The sequence below is a fragment of the Paramisgurnus dabryanus genome, chromosome 16, assembly GCF_030506205.2.
Source record: "Paramisgurnus dabryanus chromosome 16, PD_genome_1.1, whole genome shotgun sequence".
Lineage (NCBI taxonomy): Eukaryota > Metazoa > Chordata > Actinopteri > Cypriniformes > Cobitidae > Paramisgurnus > Paramisgurnus dabryanus.
In genome coordinates this window covers 19,789,536-19,797,890 of record NC_133352.1, presented here as the reverse complement: position 1 = coordinate 19,797,890, position 8,355 = coordinate 19,789,536, and positions in this window count along the sequence as shown.

Genomic DNA, 8,355 nt, shown 5'->3' with positions numbered 1-8,355 from the left:
CATATAGCACCGGTGAAGAACCAGTGAAGCACCAGTGAAGCACCTGTGTAGAACCATATAGTGCTATGTAGAACCATATGTGGTGCTATATGGCCCCTATATGGTTCTACACTGGTGCTTCACTGGTGCTTCACTGGTGCTTCACTGGTGCTTCACTGGTTCTTCACCGGTGCTATATGGCACTAAAATGGTTCTTCTATCGTTACGATCCAAAGCAATTGTTTTGGTGCTATATAGCACCGTTTGTTTTTTTAGAGTGTATCAAATTAAGTTAAATCATTCTTTTAGATTATTCGAAACAGTGTTCATTCCTCTGCTGTTTGCCATCTTACCATCAAACGAGATAAAAAATACCATACCTGATTGAAGGCCTGATTAAGCAATACAGATTATAAACCAGTGACTGATTGAGACATCTACCTTTGTTTACTAGTTTTACCATTCTCTACCTATTCTAGATTATCTTCTCTGACTTTGTCAATTTAAGAGAAAGTCACCTCTGGACAACAAGCTCAGTGTGAGAGCGAGCACATGTGTGTATGTGAACATGATGGGTGGGGGGGGAGCAGGTGTGAGATTGGCTCTTCAATGAGCCTCATCTTGTCCCATGTTGGGCGCTTTGCTGCGTTTTTGTGCGTATGTGCTTGTTAGTGTGTATGTGTGTGTTGGAAATAAGGGAGGCATGTGGCGTAGCTATTGCCCAATAGTGTCTGGAACATTCACAGCAGAAGATGCGAATAGAGGCGAACCGTGTGTGTGTAACCTTATAATGTGCATTTCATGTTGGCACTGAACCATATGAGTCCAGTGAAGTGACATGGGCGTTCATATGGTATTGTGAATGCTGTTTAAAACGAGGGTTTATATTGTATTGTATGAGAATAGAGAGCATTCGGAGGCAAGCAGACAAAATGGCTGATTCTTTTTGTGTAGCAGTGAGCGAGAGCTGTGCGTTATGATATTATTTATTTTTCGCAAACGCACACATACACTTGCCCACATACACTGTTTTGCAACCTTGTTTTGTTGTAGGAAAATACTGTGTATCTCATTAGATAATATAGCATCTTAAAGCAACTACACATTATGTTTATGCAACTGTTTCATGTTTGCCTGCTTTCAAGCAGACATCCATATTAATTTTGGTTATCAGCCATCACACCAGGAGATGTAAATATGGGTTGATTTAGCCCATAAACATCGGCTGTTGCATCACCACTACTAAAGTTTTTGAAACCAAGAGTTAAAATGTGTATATATCGAGCTAGTTTGTTTTATGGCTACACGGATATGATGCAGTAATCTATCTCTTATAAACTTAACAAAAATACATTTTATTAAGGCCTTCGTCTTTGATACATTTGACAGATTATATAAGAGTCTCTTTGGGTCTTTGTTCTTAAAAGCTTTTATAGAATGAGCAGTAAAAAGCCTCTTTATCCCACTCTCCACCCTCTCTCTTCTTCTCTCTGTATGTAAGGTGAACACTGGGAAATCACGTGAGAGTTTCTCTTTGTAGTTTAAAATGAGGAGAGAAAGAAAGGTAACTTAGTTTTTCCACTTTCAAACTCTCTATGGTCTGGAGCACTGGAGGAAGGAATGGGAGCACAGTAAGATCTTACTTTTGCTTTAAGACTTTTTCATGAGTGAAAAGAGAAGGGACTCGTTTCGAACTCTACAAACAGCATTTGAACTTAATATGGAAAAGTTTTATCTTCTGGTGCTTAATATACCTATAAAGTTGTATTCTGTATTATACTCCATAAATCAAACTTAGAAAATATCTATTTATTGGTATATCCTGCATAACTTAGTTAGGGTTAATAATTATTAACACACACTTAACTACATACAGCAGTCAAGAGTTTATCACATCGCTGTCGTGCTGTAAACCAATAAAATGATGTAAATGAACAGATGACTGCAAGTATCAATTAAAGGAGATAGATTTTACAGTAAGTGCCACTCAGTAAAGAAGTGTGATGACAGAGTCTGATGTCCCCAACACAGAGGAACATGTGAAAAACAGATGGTGTGCTTTCATTCAGCATTCTCCTAATGTTTCCCCTCTCACACTGAGGGACCATCTGAATAAGAGAGGAGTTTTGATCTGGCCTGCGTCTCCGTTCACTTCCTCCTATCATTAAGTCTGATTAGATATGACTCAGTGTAAACCATTCATGACCAGTCTCCTTGAAGATGTGAAATGTCTCGCTGGAATGAAAGAAAGTTCTGGCAATTTAATCCGTCACGACATACCTAATGAACTTAGCTTTTGATGGTGAGGGTAAACTATTACTAACAAAATAAACAAGTCACGAAATACAAGAAAAGTCTTTGAAACAGATGGAGAAATCAAAAACAACAACAAAGAAGCGAATTGTTGTTTGACGATTGCTTCACGCACTTTCAGCAAAAGCTAATAAACATCTATTGTTTTTATAAAAACTCTTTTATTAATTTATAGTTTGATGTCTGTTATACAAACAACAAACTTTGCCCTAATTTACACTAGAATTTTGCAAGGAGGTGAAGTGAAATTCTGCCATACACTGCCTCGATTCGAATACTGAAAAATATTAAACAATCTGAAATATTATTATGGAGTAATGTGTGGATTGTTATTAATATAAACTCATGTCTCATGTTTCTCCTTAAACAACTTTTATTTATTTTAATTAGTTAGAATATTGCAGTTTTCACAAAATTGTCAGTACACTATATTTTTTATCAATATTTTTCATAATTTGCTACAATGCTTTTTAATAACATCTGAGAATAAGGCTATGGATTTTTCTGTGCATCTTTTTAAGCATAAAAATTGTTTTTTACAAGTTGAAATGTACGAATTATAATTTATATGCTGCTTTTCAATAGTGCTAAATAGTTCTACAAAAACAATCTGAGCAAAGGCTTTCCACAACCCTATTTTCCTTACTAATGCATATGCGATTAAGATAAATTACGGTTAACTAAGGAAGCAAAGCCTATCATGCAATTTCTTAAATGTATAAAATGTTAGAATGATACACACAAACAGCATGCTTATTATTTTTTCTTGTCGTCAAAAATGTAAACTAACAATAAAGGATCCGTTAAGTCTTGCTTTAAATCAGGATACATTTTGACTAATTTAAATTATCTAAATGATAAAAACAATTTTAATGATTTAATCGGCATGTTTTAGATTTGAATCAGCCCATCAACATTTCATTAATATCATTTGAACAAGAAATAATTAATTATGAATGTTAATATGTCCTAGGTGTTAATAATTTTGTACACATAATTTATATAAAAAAATTGCATGGAAAACATGTTCGCAGAGTACATTAATGTCAGTATTACCTGAAGATTGTTTGTCTTTACATTTTTTTTTTATTGACAAAACATGTTAATGTTTTACATTTTCAAACAAAAAAAATCACAAATATAAATGTATTTATTAATGTGCTATTTCAACAGCCAATTTTTTAACAACTTACATGCCTTAAGAACTACAAATTTAAATGCATATTATAATACATAGTTATAAATCTGTGCATTTAAGATTATTTTCTTAAGTTTTGTGTTTTAATATGATTTACGGAAAAACAAGATTCAATTTCTTGTGCCTTTCATCACACAAGCCGCATTTTTTTTTTTTTATTACAGAGATGCTGTAGTCAAAGAATAACAGATGATTCAAATGTATTTTGAAATATGAGTATTCATATTAAACTTAAACTCTAATACAAACACAGAAATGGTTCAGAACAACTATTTTCTTGTATGGAGAAACTAGTCACTTACATCCAAATAAAACCCCGTAAAATATATATATTTTTTTAAGCTCAGTTTACCTTAAACAACAATGGCAGTTTTAATATTGTTTTTTTTTACATCGCTAAATTTCAAAAGCAAAATGCGTTGGCAAGAAGACAGCCTATGCGGCCATCTTAAACCCATTACCATATTTCCTCACAGCAGATGCTACGATTTCTCTGTTAAATTTGTCAAAAACACATCTCCCGTGGTTCACTGTTGTCAAGCACTTTGTGTTTAGCAGGTGACAAGTCTAAGTGTAAACTGGCTGAGGGGAAAATGTTAAAGCCCCCTTGCAGGAAGAGGCGTGAGGACTACCAACAAGCAGGTTATGACTGTACTTTAAGACAGAAATCTGGTTCAAGCAATATTTATCAAGATATTAACACTGGACATTGAGGACAAAGACTGACGTTTATATTATATATACTATTTTTACATTTTATATCATCTAAATTTGTTCACATCCCCCGAGTAAGGCGAAAAAGCGGGTCACATTATACAACCAGGAAGTGGCCTGCCAGTGTCCTGCAGCTTGTTTATGGAGAGATCTTGTTGTCAGGGTGATAGGGTCCTGTCTGGGAGTGTCTTCATTAGTGGTCACACATGGTGGGCACAGGCATTCTGTTCGTTCACCTCATGCTACTAGAAGCTGCGGCCAGGACCCCTAAAGCCACCCGCTCACCTAACACCTCCAGCCTGCCAGAAGCCGACAGCCTCCCACCACAAGCATTACACTCGTCTGCGGACGCAGCTTTAATGAGAAATGACAAGAACAAACTCAGAACTGGCTGAAAAAAGCAGTCAAACTTAAAGGATTTACTTACAGGAAAGTAGATTCCTATCTGACTCTGAAAATTCCTGAGGAAATTCCTTAATTTTCCGCAAACTGCCCAACATGCCGAAGCGAGAAACACATGCTATAAAAACTGTCAGGAGAAAAAGCGACGTTCATCGGCTAACTTCCCGGAAAGCTGTTAAATGAATCGCTTTCTGCTAAATGTATACATAAATGTCATGTAAATGTAAAACATCGAAACCACACCTTAGCAAATTACGCAGTGCTGAATTTTACATTGAGAATCTTACATTGAGAAGATTAACTACAGTCCATTTGGATAAACAGAAAGAGAAATTAAACATGTTAAACCTGGTCATTCTGATTACCTTTATTAATCTGAGAACTGAAATCCAAATGCGCACAGGTTTCCTCCAGGGGGAGCAGCAGGAGGCGCTGTAAAGCAGTTAGCCTTTTGATAATGAAGTGCCAGCAAAAACAAACATGGCTGATGAGGGGGAAGGGTTAGCATTACTTTACAGTGGCCCGGCACGGTAATGCGAGATTAACATTGAATGAGCGTTGGGAGCCTGTACCTCTGATATCAAAAAGATATGACTCCTACCCACAACAGAAAGAAGCTTTGACCTCTGCCTGTAGTGTAAAGTCACGAGCACGTCTCTATCGCGCACGATGCCGAGGGAAAGCCGCCATTACTGTGGAGTGTGAAGCACAATGCAAACTGCCACATCAAGGTGTTTTCTGTAGAGGTGTGAAAACACTTTCCTAATAAAAAGGTTGTTTTGGCTTATTATCACTTTCCCGCATCGTGAACATGGTGCCTTTAACACACTATTCACTCAGAGGTTGTTTAGTGATGATGTTATTATTGCCGTCTTTTCTTCCGTTTGCATTTATCTAATCTTTGTTTGTTTTGTTATTTTTCAATATCTGTCTCCACAAAATTGAACACTTATCGCATGTATCGCAATTCTTTTCATTGCATTTTTTGTGTGGGATATTTGTTTTCAAGTGCAGAGCAGCTTTAAGCTTCGGAGCATGAGGACCAATATTACATTAGTCATTGTTTAAGTCATGATAGATTTGAACCTGCAATGTGTCTTTAGAGACCTTGAATGTGATTAGATCATAATTTTAATGTTAAATCATTTTTAGCATCTGTTTAAAAACAAATAAAATGTCAAAACATAATAAGATATGCTTAAATTTGCACTTTAGAGTTGCTAAAGACCCAAATATGTAATAATGATTGGCAAAATATTCATGCATTTAAGGGTTAATCCAGCTGCGGAGAATCAGAATAAAAACTACGCTGTTTCATTGAATAGATCATTTTGTTGATACACTTAGTTATATGAAAGATTACAAACATACCTTACAGAAAGCATTACTGGTGTGCATCTTGTGACAAAATAGTGGCCCTGATATATTTAAAGATATGTTTGTCCAATCTGTTTTTGTTAAGGCAGCTCAAACAAGCATATTAGTCTAGGACCAGGTTAAAGCCCTATCTGGGAAATATACCCAATGTGTTTTACTTTTCCATAACTATTACTCGTGGTGCCTCATTTGATTTATGCTTTCAGAATTTCTATTAGTTGTACAGTGTAAAAAAATACTTATATGCTGTTTACCTTGTTGCATGTTTTCAGTCTAAATGATCATATGTGGGCAGGAAAAACACACAATAATAACCAAACTGCATCATGGTTAAATGTAAAATTATGCATAAAAATGTATCGCACACTAGTTTTGTACTGAATATACTAAAAATTCTTAGTACTTTTTAAGATAATCTTATAAACGTACTCAACTGTGCTATTTTGAGACACCATGAATATGACATAAATGTGCTAAAAATGTATTTTAAAAAATGTATTTAGGTACCACTTAACCTTGAATCCATCTTTGCATCTTTCAAGATGTACCTATACGGTCAACGATATGAGTCGAATTATCCAAACACTGTGTCATACATTGACAACCAAGAAAGAAAAGGGCTTCAAGCTACACATTTCAATTTACATCCACAGTTTTGAAGATCGATACCACAGCAGGGTAAATTTGTTTTATGTTACCATAGTCTTGGTCTGTCTACTATTTTATGTCAATCGCACACAATTTGCCTAACGCCAACGTCAATCTCAGTTTCGAGCAAGGATTCAAGCATAGGAGAGTTAACCAGTGGAGCTTGAAATTTTTGAAATTTGTTAAGTCAATATAATTTTTTACAGTGTAGGTTCAGGGCAGGCTGGTTCATGAGACAGAGGTTCATCAGATCAAGTTTTGCATGTAATCCTGCAGACTATTTTAAATATATATTTCGTGTTGGAATATTTATTGATATTCAAATGTACGCTAGTAAGCGTGACATTCATAGTTCAGTTTTGTCAATTCTTGTACACACATTTTGTGTTCCCCTGTTATTGAAATGAGTAAAGTAAGATAAAGAATGACAATTATAACACATTATTAATAACTTTAGCTCCCCTAAATTGTTTAATATTTTTAATGTCATCTTTATATGTCGATGGTACATATTTGTTTGTTTTGAAGTCTATTGTAATTCAGGGTTCTTGCAGGTTTCAGCAAGTTAAATTTAAGACCTTTTTAAGACCTTTTAAGACCATTATGAGTAAAATTTAAGACCAACATGACACATTACTAGAAGCATTCCAATGATCTCAGAAATTCTCAAAATGTTCTAAGCCACGGGCTAGTTGGTTAAATTACGTTACCCCGAAAAAGATTTTTGCTTATACAAAACTAAATTTAAGGATTGTTTCTCACCAACCCCACAGTATACAGTCAGATCACAACACCTGAAATATAGCTTATGGCACGATCTGCATGGATTATGACAGTGTGGAAGGTTTCTTGTTAGAGACCCACCATCATACACTTTCTGCCTCCGCCACTGATTAAGTTAGTTCTTCAGCGTTTTAAATTACTATTTTATTTTCTGCGGACAACGCTTTTCGGAATGAACGGAGGTAAGTTCAGAAATTTAATACTTGGGTAAATTAAATTTAAGACCTAGGATAAAAATCTAGGTGTTTTTAAGACTTTTTAAGGCCTTAAATTTAACATTCTGAATTTAAGACATTTTAAGACTTTTTAAGACTCCACAGGAACCCTGGTAATTATTCGAGACACACAACAATGCTCAGTTTGGTTTGCTGAAATGTAAACATTTTCATACTATACATGTCAATATCGTTACCACGTGGTAAAATAATCACATCAGCAGTATGATAGCAGGCAGTGGCTTAGCCATGAAGTGGCTTAGCTTGCTGAGATTTAAGCGTTAGTACGTCATTGCCTCCGTGTGCATATAGCCCATTAAGTAATAATAACCTGAGTGCTAATCACATAGGTGCTGTGGGGCGTCATTGTAATCTAATCATGCAAGTGGGCTGGTCCATGTTTCTATTCTACAGTATTAAGGTTAAGGACTAAATCATCACTGCTTTCTCCACAATAATTTGTTAATGTGAGGTTAATTAAAAGCACAAGGCAAAATTTAGACATCATTGACTTTCAAATACAGTCTTAAATATAAATCAGGCCTTTTGCATGGAGTTAAAGGCGGAGTCCATGATGTTTGAAAGCCAGTGTTGATATTTGAAATCGCCTAAACAAACACGCCCCTACCCCAATAGAATCTGGACCTTCTGTTGATAGACCCGCCCCACACATACGCAACCCGGCATTTGATTTGATTTGATTGGCTATAAGTGTGTTTTGGTAGT